The sequence below is a fragment of the Pezoporus occidentalis genome, unplaced genomic scaffold, assembly GCF_034315485.1.
Source record: "Pezoporus occidentalis ecotype Australia unplaced genomic scaffold, CSIRO_AGI_Poc_V1 ctg138, whole genome shotgun sequence".
NCBI lineage: Eukaryota > Metazoa > Chordata > Aves > Psittaciformes > Psittacidae > Pezoporus > Pezoporus occidentalis.
In genome coordinates this window covers 1,429,075-1,454,528 of record NW_026913188.1, presented here as the reverse complement: position 1 = coordinate 1,454,528, position 25,454 = coordinate 1,429,075, and the positions used below count along the sequence as shown (strand labels likewise).

At 43.5% G+C, this 25,454-nt stretch overlaps 1 protein-coding gene across 5 annotated transcripts in view; it reads left to right on the top strand.

Moving 5' to 3' along the window:
• SRGAP1 (SLIT-ROBO Rho GTPase activating protein 1) overlaps positions 1–25,454 on the top strand; it is a 141,765-nt gene that overhangs the window by 43,844 nt on the left and 72,467 nt on the right. The gene's annotated exons all lie outside the window — the stretch shown is intronic.

Sequence of the window (25,454 nt, the reverse complement as noted above, 5' to 3'; positions counted from 1 at the left end):
TAGGTATGTTTCCTGTCACACTTTCTCCTAGCCAGCCTCCTAGGAAGTGCTATATGCTGATAATGAGCTAAATCACAATCCTTACTCCATGTTAACAGTCTTACTTCTGCCACTGTCACTTTCAGCACCCTATATATTACGTATGTGAAGGTGCGTTGGCTAAAGATATTAAAGCATCTAGGTAGTACACACTGTAAATCCATAAAACTCTTACACTTCTGAACTGTTGATAATGTTTTATGGCTCTACCTTTCCTGAGGGCATCAGTCAGAGGACAGTATAATAGCTTTCACCATAGAGAGTTCACAGATGCTTCACAACGTTTGTATGCGGAGGGAGAAGAGAGGGCAGGAAGTGTCTCCATTGAACGATGAACAACGTTGTTAGTTTTGGAAGGGAAAATTTATAGGTAAATCTTCATGTCCTTGTGTCCAGGCTATATGGTGAAAGGTGTTTATCTGACTGATTCTCCATCTGGAAATACAGGGCACCTTCCTTTAAGAGAAGCTAGAGGGAACATGACTCTTCTCCTTTGTAAATTACCAAGACTTAGTGCAGTGCTGCCTTGCTCTGCATAGGTACAGGTTAAGGCAAGTGTGCCCATAATGATGTGCAAGACTGATAGATTTGGATGTCACATATAGAATCATAGAATAGTAAGGGTTGGAAAGGACCTTAAGATCGTCAAGTTCCAACCCCCCTGCCATGGGCAGGGACACCTCGCACTAAACCATGCCACCCAAGGCTCTGTCCAACCCGGCTCCATCAGGGATGGAGCATTAACAACCTCCCTGGGCAACCCATTCCAGTGCCTCACCACCCTAACAGGAAAGAATTTCCTCCTTATATCCAATCTAAACTTCCCCTGTTTAAGTTTTAACCCATTCCCCCTTGTCCTATCACTACAGTCCCTAATGAAGAGTCCTTCCCCAGCATCCTTATAGGCCCCCTATGAGGTCTCCACGCAGCCTTCTCCAGGCTGAACAGCCCCAACTTTCTCAGCCTATCTTCATACAGGAGGTGCTCCAGTCCCCTGATCATCCTCGTGGCCCTCCTCTGGACTTGTTCCAACAGTTCCATGTCCTTTTTATGCTGAGGACACCAGAACTGCACACAATACTCCAAGTGAGGTCTCCTGAGAGTAGAGTAGAGGAGCAGGATCACCTCCTTCGACCTGCTGGTCACGGTCCTTTTGATGCAGCCCAGGATATGGTTCTTTCTGGGCTGCGAGCGCACACTGAAGCCGGCTCATGTTCATTTTCTCATCAACCAACACCCCCAAGTCCTTCTCTGCAGGGCTGCTCTGAATCTCTTCTCTGCCCAACCTGTAGCTGTGCCTGGGATTGCTCCAACCCAGGTGTGCAGGTGGAGATAACGTAACTCTTAAAAGACATTGAATTTATTCAGCTTGATGCCTCTAAAAATCTTGATGAGGACTTGATCTTAGTTGTACTACCAAGGAGTCCAGAATCCCAGATGTTTTCTCTTTCTTATTCACCATATCAGCATCTGTAGAAATGAATATCCACACTACAGGAAGATCAGGCAATTATGCCTTGTATTATATTGAACAAGATCCTTGTACAGTTAGTCAAAACTCAGCATAAAATTTGAAAGATTTAAAATCGGAACAGAGTGTTTTGGTAATGTCTCTTCAAAAGCTCTGACTGAATCAGTCTTCTCCTGTTTTATGTTTAGTAAGGGAAAGATTTTCTAAGAGAAAACATTCTTTTCTTCCACCTTGACTTTTCTCTGTGGCTCCAACACTCCTGCTAAGCCTTGGCTAGCCTGAAGCTGTGGATCTCATTAAGTTCCCTGATCTTTGAAAAAATAGAGATGATTTTTAGGATGTAAAGATGCAATGGACTTGGAAGTAAGCGAACAGGAAGCTTATTTGTCTAACGGCAATCTCATTAAGAGGCACAGTGACCTAGGAGCTAGCTCTGCAGCTCTGCTGCCTGCTACAGCCCAGGTCACCAGGCAGGCTTGTAATCAGAAAATGTCCTTTTACTTTTGAAGCAAATATGGTTTTCCTTTCTGGGAGGCAATGCGAGTGTTGCCCTACATTTTAGAGGCACTTTTTACTCAAGAGTCACAAAAGGCTTGATTTCTTTGAGTCTGAGGATTTGAACTTTAACTTAGGGATTTTCCACAATCCTTTCTCTACTCTGTAAAATGCAGTCACTGTGCTGAGTTTCTTCAAACAAGGGAAGAATTTCAGGAGCACAGTTTAATAATAAATTTTAATTTTAAATCAGAGTTGTCTTATGTGCTGCTTTTCATCTCACTAATGTATGCATCGCTACTTTCCTGATCAGATAGCTTTTTACAGACAGGAAACAGAAGATGATAAAGCAACTTCTTATTATTCAAAAGCACCATTTAAATTCCAGAGTTAAAATTTTAGCCTCGCAGCCAAGATAATACATAATAGCTACAACTTCATTTTGGAGCCTTCAGATTTGACTGAAGTTGCAAATTATGAGCAAATACTGTAAATGTAGATTGGTTGAAATGTTGCCAGGTAATTTACAGCAGCTTTTGAGTACTTCAGATATTTATACATGACTGTGGTTTAGGTGTGTATTTCCTTTGTTTTTTCTTCTTTTTTTCCTGTTTTTAGGCATTTTGTCTTCCATAGTGGAACCTCCTTGCACTCTACTCAACAGTAGTACTTATTTCCTCTTGTAGCCCCAGCTGCTGGAAGTAGATTTAGACAGATGTAGGGCTCTCCTGCTTTTGAACTTGGACAATAAAGTGCTTGTGACTATGCAGATGTTTGTTTTGCACACTGAAAGCAGCATTGCACACAATTTCCTCTTTTCATTCGACAGATGTCTATATATTTGGATTGTTGAAACTGGCTTCTTGACACCTAGAACAAACCGCTTTCCTTAGGAAGCAGGAAGAAGTTATTCATATGCAAACCTGCAACAGAGCTTCCAAATGAGTATTATGAAAGTACTAGTATGTGGGTGAATGTGTTTCATATTCTCTCTATACTCAAAATGTTCGCTCCTCCTGGATTTTCTTTACCATCAATGCCAGGTGTTGCATCTGTCAGTGTGCTCTGGGGTAAAGCCTATAGCTGGTAGGAGGAGGTGATTTTGGTGTCAGAAATCTGCTCTCGCAGCTCCTTGTGCTGCTGCTCAGCTGTTTCTTCAATGCTGTGCCCTTGTTTCCTCTGGTGGGACTTCGGATAAGTCCTCCTGCGTGTTCCTGTCGTAGCTTCCCAGGCACCACAATGGCATGGCGATAGCTGCCTCACCTTATACAGTGCTTTGGTAAAGACTGCGTAGAAGTTCACTACAGCGTTAATTGTATGTTGTTTTAATATTTTAATAAGGGCAGACTCTGTGAGTCATGGGAGATGATCACCTATAGCTTGGAGGCCTATGTTAACCACAGGAGACTAGAATAGAGTCCTGATGGGGGGGGAGCAGCTGAGGAAGAATTGATTGCAAATTCTCACAGTGAGATGTACAATAATCTCTGTAGCTTTGTGGGTCCCTTGTATTTGACTTCATTAAGGTCAGGAGAAGGAAAGAAGATACTCTGACCATCTCAACACTTTCCTCCCCCAGTGCAGTGCATGCAGAGGAGCAAAACCACTTTCCTCCTCAGTATATGATGGTAGCAAGAGAAGAAGGACCCTATCATTTCTTCTTTTACTCTCTGGCATGAGGCAGGCAGGAAGAGATGTGTGAGCATTCTCCCACACTCTCTCCATCCCCAGTAGCCCAGGAAGCTGACTAGGAAAAATGAGGGGAAAGGAGCCATAAGGGACTGAAAACAGATTTATAAGGAGACAACCGTGTCTCTGGAGCACAAAAAGGAGAGGACATGAAGGATGGGAACAGCAGTGTAACATCTGCTGGCACTTGGCTGTGTGGAGTAGGGCTGCTCTGAGATGGGGGTCTATCACACACTCTGCTTTGATGTCCAGCAGTCAGTGGGAGGTCATGGCAGACACCCAGAAAGAGCAGCAGTGCATCTTTGAGGGAAACACTTAGCTCAGTAGGTTAGAGGGGGAAATGATTTTCATTCTCTTAGCATTTGATCCCTGTGTATTTCATACCTAGTTAGTTTTTTGTCCTTTCTTCTATAGCATTGATTCCGCAGGAGCTTTTTCATTTTATGTTGAGGAGGAGGTTTTTAACATGTGAGAAAAAAAAAAAAACAAACCCAAACCGTAAAGTTAAAGTCACAGATCTTTGCCTGGGTGACTCCTGGTGGCTTGGAGATGAGCTGAGATGAAGTTGGTGGTATGCCTTCAAGATTGGAAGTGATAAGGGAAATCAAGCCAGGCCAGCTGGGCTCTGCAGAGAGGCAATCCTAAAAAGGTTATCGCCCCATTAGAGCTTCTCATTCTGCCATAGTTAAGGGCTCCTCATTACTGTGGTTTTCTAGCTATCATCTTACACCTGGAAAGCATTAACACAGGATTCGGTTCCTTGTAGAATTCCCTCAAATGCATTCGTTTGTGGAAGTGAGTTATCTGCCGCATTTGATGTGATATTCATGATAATTATAATTCCTTCCTTCTGAGACAAATCCTTGTTTTGTTGTTGTAAATGTTTGTTGGTTTGGTTTGATTTGGGTTTTTTTGGCATAGCATTTCCTTTCTATCTGCTTCATAATTTTAAGTCCCTTTGAACAAAAAGATATTTGGTTTTGCTATTTAATTGTTGTAACTACTCTTTCCTGACAAGTGTATTTGTAGGCATTCATAACTACTTTTGTGGTAGCATTCTCACATCTGGACTCAGAAGTCCTTACTGAGTGCCTTTGATCTATAATATGTGTTAGCTATCATCTTCTGGAGAGCTCTGACTTAAGCAGTTGCCCTTAGACATCAAATGTATTGCATCTTATGTTCCTAGCAGAGAAAAACAAAATGAGTTGGAAAGTCCAATAGCAATAAGGGAAGTGTTGCTGTACTTGCAAAAGGCATCCCACTGGTGTAGGAGAGGTTGTCTCAAGTCAGGCTGCTGTGGCGCACAGCGAGGAGGCATGTTTCTACTCCTTCAGAGAAGAGCAGTGTGTGTTCCTGTCTAGTATGTGTGTATTAGCCAGCTGGTGACCTGGCCAAGCTCCTGCTTGGCAAATCTGTCCCTTTCATGCATTGATGCATAGGCTAATGTTGTATCAAGCCCTTCGCAAAGGGGAGAAGTCCTGAGCAATGTCCTGCCTCTCTGGGACTGGCCCTTTCAGACAGCCAGCTGCTGCCACAGGAGTCTTTTCTCCCTCACCAATATAAATAACCGGACATACAGGATGAGGTATTTCCTTGTCCTCACAAGTGAATAACACCCTGACGCCTTCACATACAGGCTTAATGCACACATGAAGAAGTGATTATATGACAGTTTCCTCCCCAGCTTCCTCCATGATTGGATTGCTTCATATTCCCATGTACTCTCAGAACTGGTTGACCTTTCCCTTGTCACAGGTGTCCAGGACACTTGGGACCAGCAGCCTGCACAAAGGTGGTAAAGGAGGTATTCATTCTGGGTGTTATCCCTGCTCTGAATTCCCTAAGGGAGGACTCTTTTCATAGTTCGCTAAGGAATAATTAGGTTCCTGCACACAGGTACCACTATGTCTATCTTAGATACCCGATATGGGTGCTTGCCCTCCTGAGGCATAGCATCCTGTGGATTGCTGCAGTGTACCACTGCGAACGCAGTAGTGTTAAATGATGGTCTGATCCGCAAAACCAAAAGGCTTCAAGAGGAAACGGTGAAATATGTGGTTGTGTCTGCTGGAGGCTTTAGGCAAGAGAGTCATTTATCAAGGAGAAAGCTATATCATCCTTCTTGTTAATGCTTTACACATGCATTTTTACTCAAGTGCTTGACAATATCCATTGTATTTTATGGCTGACAGTGATAGAAATTGCCCCCATGCTATAGGATGTGGACTGGAAGATGGTGAACCCTTGGCATTAGTGCCATTACTCTTGCTAGGGCATCAGAGCATCATTTGTAGGGAAATGTATCGTTGTAAGTGCTTCACAGGGATGCCTAATGCACAGCTGACAGATAAAAGAGCCCTGTGCCAGGCACTGTGAGAAACACCAGAGCATGCAGTCAGATGACAGTGCATCACGCAGGGCAAAGAGGGTTTTTCTCAAACCTTTTCTTTTCCCCCAACACGTGTGACCGCACATCTGAACAATTTAAGTTAGTTTTTGTCTATGCACCAGTGCACTCGTGTGCGCTTGTTCTTCCTGCCCATCCTTACTCACTGGCACAGGGAGCTGCCAATTGCTGCTTCAGGTGCTACAGATCTGCTTGGTGATGCAAAAGGTGGATTACACAGTGGTTTATTGTCACCAAGCCTTTTGGGGAAGGGGCTGGTTTCTCTTGGCTCCTTCTGTCAGCGATGGAGAGAGGAGCAGCTCTCCCAGGGAGCCAACCAGAGTGTGTGGTACTTGGCTGCTGCTCTGAATTGGTGGCTGAAAGAGAAGCAGGGTGGAAGATGAGCTCTCCTAGGCCAGAGTGATAGTGCGACCGTATTATAGCAATGTGGATGGAAAACAAATGTGACCCTCAGCTCCCTCACCCACGCTTCTTTTTCTGGCTGGATTCAGGCCTTGGTCTGACAGATCATGCAGCCACGTGCATCTTACCTCTGCAGCGGCTGGAAGGAAAAAGGAGGGGTGAGCAACCAGGGAGAGGAGGGAAGGTGGGGCCACGTGTTTGCTTAGCAGCCCACAGCTAATCAGCTAACAGGGATCGGCCGAGGCATCAGTCCATCTGCACTTCAGGTCCCATTAGCGTTCTTAGCTACTGTCACGTTCCTGCCTCTCCTTCCTCTCACGCTGGCAGCACTGTGGGTGCAGTGAGAGCTGATATGAAGGATAATCTTCTTTTCCTCATTAATTTTTAGTGCGATCAACACCCTGAGCAGGCATAACGCATGTTAGTGCAGATGTGCTGCTCTAGATCCAGCTTAGCTCAGCGTAAGTTGAACTTCTGCAGTGTGCAAAGGGCAGAGTCAGAGACTGCTGTTCACAGCGAGTGCAAAGATAGGCAGTAAGGCTTCCCTTCTCTCATAGCACCAGATTTGATGTGATATCACAGTTCTGCCTTTGATAGTACCTGCAGCAGATAGGATGACCTTTGGGGTTTGGGTTTTTGGTCTGCTGGATTTCCATTTTTTCTCATTGAATCACTTTGGTTTAGCTTTCAGAACAAAAAGGTGGATGCGTCCTCCCCTCCATTGCTTTGTCTAAATGACAGAGCCTGGGTTTGCCTCCCTGCTGTTGTTGTGTGAGGTCAGCTGGATTTTAGGCAGTGATAAGTGGCCTATGGTAGAGAAAGCATGGTCAAATACAGCCCTGTCAAACTGAAGGTTTTTGGTTTTATTCACAATGTCCACTCCTGTGCTCCTAGACAGCTTCCTCTTGAGATAATACTCCTTCATTTAAAAGTGCTTTTTTATTATTTTTAAAAGAAAAAGGCATGAAAGTAAATGATTGCCTGCCTTAGGTTCTTTTTAACAACCCAACTTTGTGCTGAAATGCCCTTCAGCTTATTAAAAAACACGGAACAGCTCCCTTTTTTTTCCTTTTCTCTTGCTTTTTCTATTTTTTCTTTTTCTCTTCTTTTTTTGTATTTTTAAATCTTTTTTATCTTTTATCTTTTTTCCTCTTCTTTTATTTTCTTTTTCTTTTTTTTTTTTTAGAACTTTAAAAATTGAAGGTACAAAAATTACTGAAAATGATGAATAAATTGCAAGGTTGCTGCAAATTCTGTCACAGGAGAAGGTAAAACACCTTCTCCTTAGATCACAGTAGAATTTTAGTGAAAGCTGAGAATAAAGTCCCTGTTTCCCAGGTGTTGCGTTTGTACTGTCTTCACCTTCAGCCAGGCAACTCCTGTCTTGCCTGCGTGGGTTCTGGCCTTGTGAAAAACACATTGTTCCTGTATGTGCAGCGTTTGTCAAACAGTGGTTTGAGATTTAGATGGACATGGTGGATAGAAAAGTCACCATTATGTACCGCACAAGAATGAGCATGACTGCGCATCCATTCATTTGATCAATACAGATGCTGTTGTGAGCTATAAATGGCTTCCTTGACCAGATCCTAACAAAAGATGTCTCGTATTGAAGAGAGTGCAGTATGTTGTCTTTTTGTGCAGGAAAGGTACAGCTTTCTGAGCTGACCTGACCTTTACTGTACTTTTTCTTAAGTGGCACACCTGTATTCAGATGTTTATGTCTGTAGGCTTTAATAAGGAATGTCTATGCCATCATAAAAACTGGTTCTGTATTTTTACAGAGGAGCTGTTGAACTGAAAGATTAAAAGTCTCATATATTCATCAGGTAGGTTCTTCTGTCCTCTTCTGCTCTTCCAAATGTTTCTCATATAAGCTGCCTGCAATGGAGCAAATGATTCCACTCCTCCAAATATAAAAAGAAAAAAAAACCCAAACAAACCCAAAACATATGGGGAATACCAAGGGAGCATATGTCTGCTAAATAAAACATCTTGGTAAATAGAGAGGAGCATCCTGCAAACCAGGGTGTTTTACGTGTCTGTCTAGTGCCTGTGTGAAAAGAGAATGGAAAGGATTTCCTTTGCCCCTCAAGTACTTCAGGTTCTTGCTATCCCTCCCTCCCGTTCAAAAAAAATCAAGGTGGCTCTTGAACAATGACAGAGGATGTTGGGATGCCCGTCTAGGGCAGGGGGAATACAGGGAAGGCATCCAAAACCCAATTTAGTTTGGGATTCATTTGCTTGGAAGCTCTGTACTGAAGTCACCCGTGCATGGAAGCACTCAGAGGATGGATGTAGGTGGTGGTGGATCCAGCCCACAGCAGAGGCAGATGTGTTTGGTGTTACATTGAGCAGCAGCCAGCCAAGCAGTGTGTTCTCTTGCATAGCTGAGGTGTGAATGAGTGCAAGTTTCTAATAAGACAGGGGGTCTGAGGTGTGCCACAGCGCCAAGCTGCTGAAGTGTGTGCTGAGTAACAGCACAGGGAACAAAGGTGGCACTTTTTCTTATTATATTTCAGTGAACAAATGCATCTATCTAAAGATAAAATTGGAAAAAGACAGATTTGTCAGGTCATCCCTCAGAGGAGGGATGTAGGTGGTGGTGGATCCAGCCCACAGCAGAGGCTGTATCCCCCTGCCAGATGCAGCCTCTGCAAGGTTGCTGGTTATCCCAGATCTGCTGCTGTTATGCCACTGAGAGGGTTTTTTTTTCATCCCTTTAATTTCCTTTAGTAGCAGTTATTTAGGTCTTTTTACTTGGAGATACAAACTAGAAAGTTTCTGTCTAAAACTCACTGTCTAATGACATATTAAAAGAAAATAGTCAGAATTCCCCACCTGCAGGAAACGGGAACGTTTTGAACTTTTGTTTCCATCTTAATGACAAGCTTTTAATAAACCAAAAGACTGAAACTTTACAGAGGAAGGAAAGTTTTAATTGAAATCAATAGGTGCTTTAGAGCTGGAGTATGTTTGTTCTCCTTTGTTGAATAGGAATACTTAAGGGCTTTCCTGATTTGTTTGGATTTGTTTGTTTTAAATCACCTCTGTACACTCTCCATGCGTCCTGATGGGTTGAGATGTGCTTTGAAGGTGTCTTTCCTTGTCTTCCACAAAGCTGGCATCGGGAGTGAGCCCAATGTAGGCAGCACCCAGGAGAAGGCAGACTGTCTGGCTTTGACTTCCTAGCACAACACCTGAGGGATGGAGGCAGGTTGAGGTTTGAGCACCCTGAATGGAATGGCAGTGAGGAGTCTTTTTGAGAGGAAGGATCCATTGTCAGAGTTGTAAGTGTCCTAACCTGGAACCAAAGTCTGTACATTTCTATCAAAATGCAATTTTTACATCTAGCTTTAATAATGATTCCAGAAACAGTTATTCAGAAGAGTTAAACTGTTGCAGATGTGCTTCCTGCTCAAAGGACGTGAGATAGGTCTCCAGTTGTCATCTCCTCGCATTGCTTCAGTCAAAGACAACCTTAGTTCTGGGTGGCTTTTCCACCCACACTGATGAGCTCAAGCAGCTTGTTTGGCTCAAGTGTGAACTGCTTGTAGGTCTGCTGGAAAACTTTTCCCTATCAAGCTGGCTTGCAGCCAGATTCTTCCATTGGAGCTCCTGGCTTTTCTGATTTGAATCTCTTCAAGAGTGCTGTATACCTGCATGGTTAGAGGGCTCTGTGAAAGTGGGAAGAGCTTGCTCCGCTGGCTGGAAGGAGGAGGCTGAGCTCAGCAGCATGGCTGGATGCCATGGGCAATGATCTCCCAGACCAAGAGAGCAATTTTGTTAATCTGGCTCTAGGGGGAACAAAATAAATGCCTCATTGTAACTTATCAGTAGATTCCAGTTGTATTTGCAAGAGGTTTCACGGTGATTGACACGGTTCTGGGCAGGATTGGTTTTTCCCCAAGTAAATTTACTGTTGTGTGGAGGAAGGGAGGGGAGGTTCCTGGTGAGGTTAGCTGGGCTCATCTGCAGCAGGATCTGGCTGTTACAGTGCTGTTGAGCTTTCTGCCCAGCCTTTGGCCATGGATGAAGTTCGCTTGTTTTCTCATGGGTCAAAACCAATGCTGATTTGGGATGAAACTGGGTCTTGCAGACATGGAAAGAACCGTTACGTGGAGCAACATGTCAGAAAGACTTCACTTGCAGGATATTTAAATACTATTTGAGCACTTACTGTCATTGCTTTCCATTCTAGATAAACTTCCTAGCAGCAGTTTGTTCCTTCAAAGAAGATAAAGGCAAATTATATTCAAAGACCTTCTCAGCATTTCCTGGCTATCTTACTCTTGTTTCTTATAACCTCAAAGTCTGTCTAAACAAGTAAAAATATATCTGCAATCTTTTTGATGAGACTACTTGTTTTAGAAGTTGTAACTTGCCTTTGGACTTCAGATGTTTGGACCTTGCTATTTGTAGTAAGGTAGTGTTGAGAAATGAAGTGTGGAACACCAGGATCCTACAGTTTCCAGCCCAGTGTGAAGGAGGAAGAAAATTTACAGTAATAGTCTTGTATCTTTCAGAATGTTATGTGTACACATGCTCACAAACAGGTCATCCCACCTGTATAGGGTAAGTCATCTACAGATCACCATGGCTTCACCATTAGCATTTGATACGTCTTGTGGTACTGCCTACAGTTGCATCCTGCCTTGGCACTTTGTTCTGCACTGTGCAGACATACAGTAAATTGGAAATAGAAGCTGGGTTTTAGACACCTGTCCTGAAGAGGATGCAGCTAGTTGTGAGGTGATGGTTGGTGGCTAGAGAAGCTGCAGAGGAGGTCTTTCAGATAGTGTCCAGTTTGGACATGAGTAATCTACAGTATTAGTTTTGTCAGGTAACTGTGGTGAGCAAATGGAGGGTGACTTCAACGTCATGCAGGTGTAGTCTTCACTTTGTGATTTTTATGTAGCTGGATTATGACAGATGACCAGTAAAGCAGTAGATTAACGCTAAAGTGAAATTCTATATCCAGGTAGAGAGGGCAGGACTGATCTTTCAGCAAACATTCTCTCTGTACTGTAACAGACTAGGTGCAGGAAGGAAGCTGCGGCCAAAATGCAGGTTTTGAAGCAACTGGAAAGATTAAATTCTTTTCAACCAGGTTATCTGTATTTTTCATGCCCTTCAACGTTTTAAATGCAAAGGGAATAGAATAACTTGAGGCTAAGGACTGAAGGTAACTTGAAACTGAAGATCAGCTGGGTTTAAGTTATCCACTGTCACTTGATAAGCTTGAGTAACTCTAATTAGCTTTCCACTGTACAGTTTTCTTTTCCATGAACTGTCTTGGTTTCTCCTTATCTCTCTGCCCACTTTGGTTTTATAGCAGTATTTCTGATGAGAGCTTTAGTAACTTACTTGATGCAGAAGTAACGATTCCCTTGCCTAGAACATGATGGCATCACTCGCTGTTCCCCCTGCCCTTTTCCAGGAGATGCCCTCCAGCCTTTTGGTCACAGCAACCACTTTCAGGGAGGAGGAACACGTTTCTTGTTAGCAATTTGGCCAGTGCATCCCTGGGCTCACCTAGGCTGAGATGGTGTGTACTGCACTCACCTCGTGACTTTTTGGTCCTTAGTTAATCCTTTTGTTTCAACTCTTTTCCCAATAGTCACATGACTGACTTTAGCTCATCCATGTGTTTTGGGTTGTTTTGTTCAGGTTTTGTTTTGGGTTGTTGTTTTTTCTTTAAACAGAACAGATCTAAGGGAAACATTTGGGAATCTAGTACTTTGTAAATCCAGTATCAGGAGTATTTAGGGTATGCCTGTCATCCTTAACTGAGAATAAAGCCTCCTTTGGCAAATTGTCAGAAGTCGGAGGCTCGTACCACTTGCTGTCATGTCTGGTTTGTCCTTCTGAGTACCCTTGCTTTTTTCTCCAATCTGTGTCCATGTGTACTGCATTTATTCTTTGCAAAAGTTCCCCTAATTCTTTGCTCCTGGTTGGAGGACAGGATGAAGATTTCTCCATCGTAGGTGTCACATCTTTGGTTTCTTCACTAAGTTGTGAATTAATAAACTCCATTTCTTTTCCCAAAGTAATGAATAACTATTTCTGCAGGTTAACGCTTTGCCATCTGGCTGCTATGGCTGCTGATGTTCTTCGCAGAGCTGGCACTTTATATGCATGAAAATTAAGTGGCTCAGGTTCAATTCCAGTTTAGCCCTGGAAATTGAGAAGCTGCTGCTCCTGCCCTGCCCATTGCAGCCCTTGTTTACTCACTCCAGCAGGGCTTTTGCTACCAAAATGTCTGCTTCCGAGTGGACCTAGCCTAAAAACATAGGCAATAATAGGGTTTTCACAGACTTTTTATTTTAAATAAAGGGATCCTGAACTAAGTAGCGCATGAAGGATTCATCCCTTGGCCTTTCACTGAAAGTGCCCCAAGTGGCACATCTGTTTCCTACAGCTGTTCTTGGAGTCTTTACTTCCACAGAGCAGTCATGGGAGCCCTGCTGGAAATCCTAACCACCCATATGTCTCTCACAGAGAGACATTTGGAGAATAGACAAACCGCTGAATTAATGCAGGAAGACGATACAGATCGTAGGTTCCATAAATCATCAACTTTCGACTTTGCTGCTGTGATATTTCATGTCATTAAAAAAGTGGGGGTTTTTTGGTTTTTTGTTTTTTTTTTTTTATTATTTTTTCAACTTCTAACAGACTGAAGATTGTTTCCAGGGGAGCTGGAAGTATGCAAATGATTTTAGCTCAAGGTTGGCTCACAAGCAGATGCTATTCTTCATCTTGCTGTTGAGTGGGAGAACAACGGTTACCTACAAACAGTCTCACTAGTGGATATTTTTTTTCTATTCCCATTAGCAGGAAGCTCAGAGGGGCCTTTCTTCACCTCCTACTGTAACAACTGGAGATAAATCTAATTAAATTTGAGCCACAACCCAATTTATACTTCCCTGTAGCAGGAAGATGGAACAAAGAATCTGCTCTGTGACACCGAAGGATTTGTTTTTTCCCCAGCTGCTGTTAGTGGAATTCGAGGCTCTGATAATTGGGTTCAAACTTTTAAGAGAACCCTCTTTTGAGGTAGGCATTTTGTATTCTCACTTAGAAATTACTTCTTTTACCAAATCAGAGCAGCACAAAGACAAATGTATTTAAAGCTTGGCAGAATTTATATCACCTTATAAGTTGATAACATATAAAAATACCTGGCTGCTACTGCTATTTGTGTGATAGTTACAATCAACCAGCATGGTGATTATCATTTTGCCTCTTTTAGGATTCTCAGAGACAGAAGAAGTTCTTCCATCATGGTGGGGGTTATTGTTTTGCTTAATTAATAAAAATGTAACTTTTGCAAAGTTTTTTTTTTTTTCCATTAGCAGGATGAGATGTTGTCATGTTTCTTAAATCATCCTTTGAGTCAAATTCAGTATTATTAGAATCATAGAATCATAGCATAGTTAGGATTGGAAAGGACCTGAAGATCATCCACTTTCAACACTCTGCCATGGGCAGGGACACCTCACCCTAAACCATCTCACCCAAGGCCTCGTCCAACCTGGTCTTGAGCACTGCCAGGGATGGAGCATTCACAACCTCCCTGGGCAACCAATTCCAGTGCCTCACCACCCTAACAGGAAAGAATTTCCTCCTTATATCCAATCTAAATTTCCCCTGTTTAAGTTTTAACCTGTTCCCCCTTGTCCTATCACTACAGTCCTTAATGAATAGTCCCTTCCCAGCATCCCTGTAGCCCCCCTTCAGATCCTGGAAGGCTGCTATGAGGTATCTCTTCTCCAGGCTGAACAACCCCAACTTTCTCAGCCTATCTATCTTCATACAGGAGGTGCTCCAGCCCCCTGCTCATCCTCGTGGCCCTCCTCTGGACTTGTTCCAACAGTTCCATGTCCTTTTTATGTTGAGGACACCAGAACTGCACACAATACTCCAGGTGAGGTCTCACAAGAGCAGAGTAAATAGCAGGACCATCCTTTGCTCAGCATTGAGTGGGCGAGAGAGCAGCTCCAGTACCCCACTGCCATGGGGACACCTCACTGATACAGTGATGGGGACAGTCCCTGGTCTGTGCTGTCCCCTGAGCCCTGCACAACCAGTGCCAGTGAGGAGGGTGTTCACGGGCAGGGACTAATGCTGTGCCCAGAAATGTGTCAGCAGCTAAACCAGGCTGTGCAGCTCTGGTGTGCTGCCCAAGATAGTGTCTTTGCCCCACTTGGTTGACTGGAATAGACAGGGCTTTATGCAGACACAAGGATGTACTTAGGTGAGTCATGGGATGTGAACATGAAGTTTTAAAACTGGTGTTGAAGTGTCATAGCTGTGTATGTCAGTGAAGAAGAGGATCATCATGGATCTCTTACAGCAAAGGAAAAAAAAAAGGCAAAGAAGTTGTTTTAGCAGAAAACCACCGAAGTGCTCAATATGTTAAACCTGCATTTTCTAAGAGTTAACTGTGTCAAAGATAAATGAGCAGTAGTGGAAGTATTTTGCTGCATGTTAAGCAGGTTGGGCTGAAAAGGGATGTGGGTAAAAGCCTGGCAGACAGAGCACAAACTGCGGTATCCTTTTTGTCCTTAACTAGACTGTGGCTTCACCTTGGGACTTAAAAAGCTGTCACTGAAAGTCATGGCTGGGTCAAACCTATGCTCTTATTTGTGGAATGCATTGGGGTGCATGTCAGACTAAAAATGTTTTACTGACCTACTAAAGATGTGCCATGCATGGAGAATTGTTTTCCCAGGATGTAAGGAGGGCATTTTATCTAGTTATTAATTCCTCAGTCTTATCACAGTGGTAGTCATCAACATACAGGAGAGGCCATATCTGATTGATGTGCAGATTTCGTGGCTTTCTCTTGTGTCCCTCTGCTCAGGAGTTCCTGCCCTGTGCTGCCAACAGCATAAGTCTCATTTTAATAGATACATCATCTGCTGGAGGTTCAGAATAATTCTGGTTTTGTCCAGAAAAGACACATCTCTTAACATCTAATTTCTAGAAGAAGCCTTCAGACATCTTCACTTGTCACCTGTCCACCTGAGATACTAAGGAGGAAGGGTTTTATTGTGGCAGTGCTTAAAATGAAGTGGTGCTCACATCTGTGGGGTAGGGAGGTTTCGGCTTCCCCAGAGGTAAAAGATGTGTGTCAGCACTGAGCCTAGGGTCATATCGGAGAGGCATTGGTGGACTGGTGGTGCTGTGTCTGTCACAGAGCAGACACTGCTGTGCTAGCCAGCTCCAGCCTCAGCCTTGCAGCAGGGACTTAACCTGGCTTCACCCATGTACAGGTAAGGAAGCTGATTAAGATGGCTAGGTTTTAGTTACTGTTTGGATCATGAGAAACTGTATTTTTCTGCTGCAGACTTGCCTTTATACTGTGCTCTGCACTTCAAGGAAACTTTAGAAGAACCTTTGGAAAACAGGTGCTGCAAGTACCAAATAGTTCGTGCTTAGTGCACAGACTTAACTGCGAGGACATACACATGTGCTGCTTGTTGAAGTCCTGGTACAGCACCTAGTAGCTGATTATTTGTTTCTGCTTAATCTGGGCTAGGGCAGAATGATGGGAAATGTTCTTTGAATTGTCACATTCCATCTTTCAAGAAAATAAACTCCTGGAGATTGGGCAAGCACGGAGCAGAAAAGGCATCTACAATTAGGGTGCTAAAGGAGTGGAGTTGCCTTGAATTGTTTCCAGGGTAACTGGGAACTTGCATTCACTACAGGTCCCATTTTCTAACTGGCACTTGGATATTATTCTGAAAAATCAGAGCACTCATGGAAGTCTGAAATAGGATTTAGATGGTTTTTGCCGCCTAAATTTAATTAAAGGAGCCATGAGTTAATAAAAACACTACAGTAATTTCTAAATGCTAGAGAGGAGTGCAAAAAGGGGACCTAAATCTGCCACGCTGAGATAATTAAGTGGTGTCAGGCAGGACTCAAGGTTCTCCAGTGCTGCAGCAGCTCTGGCATGCTCAGAACACCATCTCCGAAGTGCAAATTAAAAGGGGGAAGGAAAGGACTGCCACGTCTTCCGTCTGCCTTACAGTTTCCTCCTTTTTGCTGCTGCTTGCAGCAGAAATTGCAAAAGCCAATATAGCTGTGACCAAATATAGTTTCATATGGGAAGCAAAAGATTATCCAGATGTCCTCCGTAGCAAGAATGGTTTGTTTAAAAACCTTGCCCACATTTTAGTAGTAACAGTGGTTATTCCAGGTATCACAATGGTGGTATCTGTAAACCTGCATACATCTAGCGTTGCTTTTACATGTTACCATCAGCTTTAAAACTACCACCTGCTGTTCATTTTCTTCTCCATTTCTTGCCGTTTGTTGCTGTAGTCTGAGGGTACATCACTCATCTCAGAGTAGCCCTTTGGAGGGCTGCAGTTCACACCATCTTGCTAAGGACACTCTGTGGCCAGTGAGCCACCGCATCTAGTAGTCAAGTAGCTTAGGGCTGTGGGCCCAGAAATGCCCCTGGAAGTGGGGCACTGGGTCTGGAAGTTGAGTTGAAATTAGACTGTTTGGGGAATGCTACACTGAATGCAAAAGAAAGATACATTTCTTGGCTTCTTTGCTCCCATGGTCGTTTTCCATTGGCAGAGTCTGTGCGATGGCTCATGTTATGGTGCTTATTTCTTTGTCCAGCTCTATAAACAGTGCCCTGAGCTGTAGCAAACTTTGTAACTATGTCCTCAAGTCTGTTCTGACTTTAAAGAAAAAAAAAATAACAAAACACAAACCAAGGATAAATTATTATATTAATTTTTAAAAAGCAAATGTTATGAGTTCTTCATTAAAATAGTGAATTCACAGGTTGAGAATTGCTACAAAAATAAGGGGATTTTATTTTTTTGAAGTTCCAGGTGTCCTGAAATAAAAGCACAGCAGATGAAGTAACACATACAGAAAGATAAACCTGCTAGCGGTTTATCTCTGAAGAGCAAGCGAACTGACCGTCACCCAGAGAAAAATGATACCTTGTAGTGTGATTTCTTTTGCAGAACAGATACAGCATTTCAGGAGCAGTAAAACCACCCCACCTGTCGAGCAGTGGCGTGTTCACTTCAGAACAGCTTCTCTGCCGATCCCCAAAGATCATCCCATCCATAAGGCTGTGTTTCTCTCGCAGCCCCAGTCTTGTGGCAATGGGATGTGTGTGCCAAGCTCTGCTTCCACCCTGCCCACCTGCATGCTGCCGTCAGTGCAAACTGGGCCCCTTCTCCAAAGAGTTCATCCATGCTCCTGCCCAAGCCTGCTGAGAACGTAGTATTTCACTCACCAGCATAAGCTGCTGCTGGGAAATGATCTTGGCTATAGCTTCATAAATCTTTGGGGAAGGTTTGGAAAGAGACTGAGGCTTATCTGCAATGGCACTGACCACTCATGTCATAGAACAGCTACGCCTGCTGTTCTCTTCCCTATTCTGCCACTACCCTGGAGCATAACTGTCAAGAAACACTTCTTTTCCCTCTATAAGTTAGTCCTTCTGCCTGTAGAAGTTCTGGTACTGAGACGCAGTGACCTGGGAGAGTTGTGTAGCCTGGATGCAAGAGGGGAAAAGGCTGCCTGCTTTGACAGCGGTATGTCAGTTGGATAAGCGTAAGCTTCTTGTAAGTTTAAGTAAAGACAGTAATCCCAGCGTGAGTAAAGTTAGCGGCAGATCTATTTCAGGGAGGTCAGAATTTAGCTTACAATCATTGATCTTTCGCTGACATGAATTTTGTGGGAGATGGGAGTTTAACCATTGGTTGATGGTCAACTAAAACTGCTTTTATAGCTGTAGAAATGAAGGGGTTCTTTTGTTCCTCTTTATGAAGTGGCATAGCTGAAACAACATTTCCTTAGGTGCTAGTTCAAATGTAGCATTTACAATCCAAACACAGAAGAGCAAGTATGGAACAAGAATACAGCATAGAGCGTGTACTGTGTGAATTCTGTTGAATAGTTAAGAGATGGCTGGTTCTAAAAAGAAATAATTTTCTATAGAGAGAAAATAATCAGAAGAAAGGGTACATTTCAGCTACTGATTAGAGCAATCACAGCACTCTGTAATAACCAAATTAAATAATAGACTTACAGAAATCTTTGGCCAGGAAGGGATGTGATTTGGGTTTTTTTTTCTTGCTCATGTCAATCCAGCATTCCAGACATTGCTGCAAAGAATTTTTCGGAGGGGAGCCATGAGTCATTTTTCTGCTCTGTTGGTGAGGAGAAAGATTTGGACGTACTGAGTCTGCTTTTAATTTTCTTCTTGGCCCAGAATTGAAGTCTACAAGGAAAGGCTCACGGTATCTTTAACAAGCACAAAAACCCCCAGACAGTTGAAGCCCTTCAGAAGCTTTAGAATAAGTTGTCACATAGATCTTGACAGGTCAGATGACCTAAATGGGTTTTTAGACACCTACTGCATGATCGCCTGTGTGCTTGGCAGACAAAGATGCACACAATCTCCTTGTCTGGCTGTCTCTTTTTTTACTTTTCTCTCTCAGGCTACAGACCTTTGCCATGATCACCACAGTTGGGGTAGCTTCTGCTTTCTTTTGTTCTTAAGTGTGTTTTGGGGCTAATTTGATGTAGATTCTTTGCTCTTCTCTTGTATGCTGGTGGTTTGCAGAGCTGATCTGCTTATCTGGACGTGGGACAGTTGGATTGAAAGACAGCATCTGTTCCCACAGCAGGGGGTGAGGACTGGTGAAAGACCCTTACATCAGATCATTGAGGCAGAGGAGGCATCTTGCACTTTGCCCTCTTCTGTTCGTCAGTGTTTCAGGATGAGCTGGGATTTTCTTGTGGGCCAAAACAAAGGCTACTCTGAGGGATGAACGTTTTTGTCCTCAGAGTCCCAGCTCCTGTGACCAGAAGAACAAAGCATGTCATGCTCAAGGTTTGTTAGGACATAGTGCCAGCACTTAGTTATGGGTGCAAAGGAGCAGTTACCGCAGAAGCAGCGGCACTCAGAATGCGGTGCAGGCAGACTGCCTGCTCAAATCCACGGTCACTTGGCAGTAGTGCTGTGGCAAGAAGTGTCCTGCCAAGCTGTGAGCTGGCATGCTGCCCTCCATTCAGGCTCGGACTGTGGGCAGCCAAGTGACCAGCAGCTGTGGCTGTGGAAAGCAGGAGGGCGTTAGTCCAAGAACAACAAGAAGAAAAGCTTCTTCAGCTACGTATAGAGGTTTTCTTAGCTTTTCCAGACATGTCTTCCCATTTCAAGAGGAACTGGAAGGTGGAAGGTACCCTAATGCAGACACCCCTTTTGAATCCTGTTCACTGGGATCCCCCAGTTACATGGGTCTGGTTGGGGACATGTTGATCAGGCTGTGGCTGCAGTAGGTATTAGGGTGTTTGCTTGAATGTATAGAACGAAGTTTGCTGCTGCAAGGAGGGAATTGTTCTTTCCCTGCTCTCTTTGTTTCAACAAGACAACCGAAGTGACCTGTAAATAATTGTCTTCATCCTGCGGGTAGCTTCTCCATCATCTTCCCTTGATAATGGCTGCACAAGGACTATTTTTATCTTTAAGCATGCCAAAGTGCTTGAATGAACAGGGTTTACAGTTTTCAAAGGGGTTGACAGGTGTCAACAGGAGCTTCAGATTCCTGACCCTTTGTACAGCTTTTTAGATACTTAGCGTGCTTCTGACTCCCCATCTGTTTCCACAGACAACTACAGCCTGGAGATGTCTTCCATCGAAGGTAAACTCAACCGCATCCCAAAAGAAACCCAAACAAATAGAGAGTCTGAAATTATTTATCTGGGAAATGGCACAAAGCCACACAGTAAATTTAGAGCTGGGCAGTGCTTTGCAGAGGTTTCACCTCGAGTGGGAACATGCATAAAGCTGTATGCTCAGCATCCTAAGTGAAATCAGCTGGGAAGCAGAGCAAAGTCCACAAAAGTCATGCCTTCAAAAGCTCAAGGGCATCCCTGTCCGTGCAGCCACACTTCTTACTTGCATGTCGAACACAGGGAAGTGATTTTCACTAGTCTGTCATAGAAAGTTAATGTTTTGGGACAGGCTCATGATCTGTTTAAAGGCATTTCTGCAGTAGCTTGTGAGATACTCACCCCAGCATCTCTCATCAGCTGTCAGGCTGGTGGAATTTCCTGGCTTTTGAAGTGGAATTTTGTGTGTGAGGTCCAGGGAAATGGCAGCAAGGACCTGGAAGGGAGCGTGAGCCAAACTCCCTGCCATTTGTCATAGGAACACTAGCTTTCTAGCCATGGCTCTGTTCAACACTAGTAGCTTCAGGCTGTGTATCTCGGAGAGGAGTATCAGCAGTTGGGACAAAGCACCCACCAGAGGGCTGATACTTCTCACCATCTTTATCTTCTTGTCTGTTGAGAGGCAGGATGACGTCCCTAGGAGATGTGGGAGCACTGATCCTAGGGGCAACATGGCATTAAGGGCTAATAAATGTGCACAGGGGCACATCCAGGCCCTTCTCAGTGATTCCTGCTGTGGTTTCTCTGCTGGCAGCATCATTGTTGGGCTGCAGCTAAGCAACTTCCTGAAACAAAACCTATACTCCAGATGCTGGACAGCTGCATTCAGCTGGACCAAAGCTCTGCCCATCTCAATGGAGAAGCTAAAAGCAAGTCCTTACAAAGACAGAAGGCTGAGATGAAACTAGAAAGATCAGTCCCCCAGTGCAGCACCCCAGCTTCTAGCATCAGGCTGGGACATGAGCCTTTCTTACACTAAATAACTGAGACACAGTGAGAGTCATGTAAGACTCAAGGGTCTTTGTGGAGGAAGTGCAAGATGATTAATGCTCCAATATCTGCTTAATTACAAGTGCATGTCGGTCACCAGATGACGCCTAGGCTGAATTTAAGGTCTGAATCTTTTCCTATGAAATATGATCCAGATATTGTAAATGTGACAGTGAGGGATATGTGTGTTCATACCTCACAGGGGTAAAAAAAAAATACTAAGCTGTAATGGTTTAGAAACAAAAAGTCTAAAATACCAGGTGTTGTCCTTAGTGTATTTGATGAGACATTTCTGAGTGGTTTTAAACTAGTCTAAAACTGTGATTTTGCTGTGAAGGAGGTATATAAAGAAAGATGGGAGGTGATACAGCTTTGTCTCAAGTTACCCGAGCAGATAAAACCTGCAAGCATAACTGTGCCTTGTGAGAGCCGTTCTGTATTTTCAAAGAGTTCTGATGAGCTACTTGCTTTTATAATCTTTTGCAGGGTGAGGCCCTGAGGCTGTATTATTGCCCAGTAATACTGCTGCATTAACGTGTCTGCGTAGTTCATGTCTTGTAATCCTGACTTAAATATAGCTCCTTGCCAGGCAGGGTGAGGCAGCAGGTGGGAGGCTCACAGTGGGGTAGCCAGGGAGAGGTGTCTGGCTCATGACACCTTCCTGAGCTTTCAGCAAACACCAGAACCTTGGCAGGGCTGCTCCGCAAGCACAAGAGTTAATTCCATTTAAATGTGAATTAAAGGTGGCAGGCTGCAGCAGCTTTTGGGGTGGCTTGGGCAGGCATGTAACATGGAACAGCACCATGTAGCGTTCATTAGAGTTGCTTGGGTCAGGAGTTGGTGATGAGTGTTCATGGTGGTCTGGAAGGTCTCCGAGGGCTGACAAGACTAGGCACAGCCTAGTGCAGGGTGTCAGGGGCTCTGCAGCATCGCAGGGCAGGGATGCGGGCATTGCAGTGGGGTGGTAGCCCACATGCAGGGTGTTGTTCTGGGGTTAATTTGGCTAATACTGTGGATTTACAAGGTGTCCACCTTCTGGGGGGGTTTCCCACGGCTTTTTGGGATGTGATGGAGCCTGGTGTTTTGGTGCGCATGGAAGTGAAGGTGACAAATTTTGTTCCTTGCCGGTGTGGCCAGCATCATCATTATGTGTCACACTGCAGTATATCTCACCACGGGTACCTTCACTGGCCTATAACCGGTTGCACCTATCTTCTCCAGGGTAACAGAGTGTATTACTGCAGTGCTATATAAGTAATTATTTGTAATACTGTACTGTGTGCAAAGAGTTAACCTTCATGACTTTATTTCTGATTATGACTTGGGTGATGTCAGTAGTTCAGCTTCATCCACTCTAAACTCTCAAAACAGCTATAATCTTGTCTCCTTTTGCTTTTCATAGTGCACTGATTTAACCTCATGTCAGAAGAAAACAAAGATTTGTTGAAAGTTTAGAGCTATATTTTGAAGGCTGCCACAAATAAAACCTAATTTTATACTTGATGCAGTAATTCTAGAGGATGGTGTCAATGAGGGCATAGTTGAAATAACTTTTAACATTAGCATCTTTAGAAATGAAACTTTACTCAGAGATGATTGATTTCATTATGGGCACATTAGCTGCTTCCTTGCTTACGTTGGGTGTGCAAATCTCGGACGAAGGAATATTTTCCTATTTGATGTTAATTCAGTCTGTTGAATTTTCTGTAGTGCAAATGGATGAGGTTTCTTTCGAGCCAGCACTTGGCCAGAAAACCAGTGAGCATGACTCAAAGCTGCTGTACGGAGAAGGAGAAGGTGTTAATTCACCCAGGCTTTAAACTGCCTGTTCCTGACACAAAGTAGCCTGGCAATCATTTGATATCAGCTACCCTGCAGAGCAGAATAGGACAATGTCATTGTCTATTACAGCTGGTATCAGTTTGACTTTGAATTTAAATGTGCCAGCAAAATAAGAGAGGCAGCCTTCTGCTGCCTGCTGCACCTGTCTCCGTATCTATGGAGTTTGGGCTCTAGTAGTTTTAACTTGGCACCTTCATGGCATATTGGGTATATATGTCTTTGAATACCAGGCAACAAATTGCCATGCCACTCTTTATAGCCCTGGGGAAGTCACACATGTAGATTGGTTGAAGACAATAGCGTTGCCTTGGTGCATTTTTCCATAGCAGTAGGTAATGTGTTCATTGCTAGTACTTGGACAGCGGTGGTTTTGGGATGCACAGCCGCTCAGGCTGGCTGGTGGTTATGCCAGTGTTTGTGGGGAATTTATGGTTTTTTTTTGGGGGGGTGGTTTTGTTTTTTTGGTTGGTTGGCTGGTTTGTTAAAATCCACAGCTTGCTTTTACCAGAAAGTGAGAATCGCAACATTTGCTCATTTGATGTCTTATTCATTGCCATCTCCTTAGCCTGCCAGTGTGGCATTACACAAGTTACTAGTAAATGAAGAATTTAAAAGTGCAGGAGCAGAAAGACATGAGAGGCTGGCAGGAGAACTGTATGCTGAAGTCTCTTCTGCACACTCTGGTCAGCTGGCACAAGTGGGTATACATCTCCCCTTTTTCTCCTCCTTCAAGAGGCCATGAGTTCTCGGCCTTTTGGGGCCAGCATGTTCTTTCTCCTTGTCGGGATTCCCTCAATTGTGGAACTTCCTTCATAAAGCTGCAGTCCCCCTGTACCCCTAACTTACCACCTTACTCAGAGCTTGGACACCTCCAGCCACCATCAGCTTTCAGAGATTACGCTCCAGTTTTGTTTTCTAATATACAAGTTTGCAGGAAGCCACTACTGTCCACTGGAAGTCCAGACAGCATCAGAAAGCTAATGCAAATTCTCATATTGTATCTGTCATCCCTTGTTCATTGCATCTCTATTCATATATTCCTGTTTCTAAAATCTTACTCCTGTTACTATGGTAAAAGCCTGCCTAAAAAGGAAGAATTATAGCAGCAAGATCCACTGACCTACAAAACGATCAGAACATAGTTGCTCTGTACAGAGCTCTGCTTTTAAAGTAACTGGTAGAAAGTCTGTAGTGGGAAAAGGAGATGGCCAAACTACATAGATTTGCATTTAGTCAAAACTCCAGCTTACGAGCAGAATTGCTTCTGGTCAGTGAGTCTGGATAACTTGGTTCCTATATGCAGGATTTTTTCTGTGATTGCAGTATTAAAGATAGCAGACACACAGAAAAAGCAGTCTTGGGATTTTGGTTCTGTTAATAACCTTCCAACTCCAGTGTGATTTTCTCCTCTATGTACATGAATGTCATTGATACAGTGTTGTGTTGCAGTGGCTTATCCTTGCTGGAGGCATGGTCCTTTTCCAACAAACTGATTTGAAATTAAATGAAAACCAAACCATGATTTTTTCGGTTCACCTCCCTGACTATGAAAATGGATGGTCTCATTAATGATTAATACAGCAGCTGGTAGCTTAAAGGAGATCTGGAAGAAAATACCGCAGTGTCTCCTTCCTCCAGTAACTATATTGGCTTAACATATTTTGTGCTCACACTACCTTATTTCAGTATATGCATTTGAATCCCAGCAGCATGGATTTCTGCCTTCATACCTGCTTAAAGATCAGTAAGGATGCACTAGTTCCCCATTGCATCAGGTGTATTTTTGTAGTGTTATTTCTAGTAACTGGTTTGCAGTTTGCTGTGATGTTAGCAGAGGTTTTTAGAATGCTCTTCTTTTTCAAGCCAGTGAGGCATCTAAGATTTCCAACATCATCTTGCCTGCAGCATGGTTACATCATTAGGAATTGACTAAAAGTTCACAACAATTCCGCGTTCACATGGACATCACTTCTGGCATGTTGTTTTGTTATCAGTAAGTCCCTGTTACAGCATTAAACTGTTTAAAAGTACATACGTTTATTATGGTCCCAAAATGTTTACTCCTGTGTTTACTCCACAAGGCTGGATTACGCTGAGCCTGGGCAGCTGACAAAACTCTTAATGAAGCAGTCTTTTGAAAGAACCAGAGGGATGTTTTTAGACTCGGTGTTCCCGTAATGTGATGAACTGCTTAGCACTCAAGAAATGAAAGTGCTAAAAAAAAAGGGAAAAAAAAGCAAAAACTACCACATAGCAATTGTGCACAGAGCAAATGGGGGTAAGAAATCTGGAGGCTTTTCCCTGTTACTCTAGATGATAACTGTGAGCATATAATCTCTTCTAAATTGATTTTGATTTACATTAATGAGTGTACCACAGTGTCTGGAACCT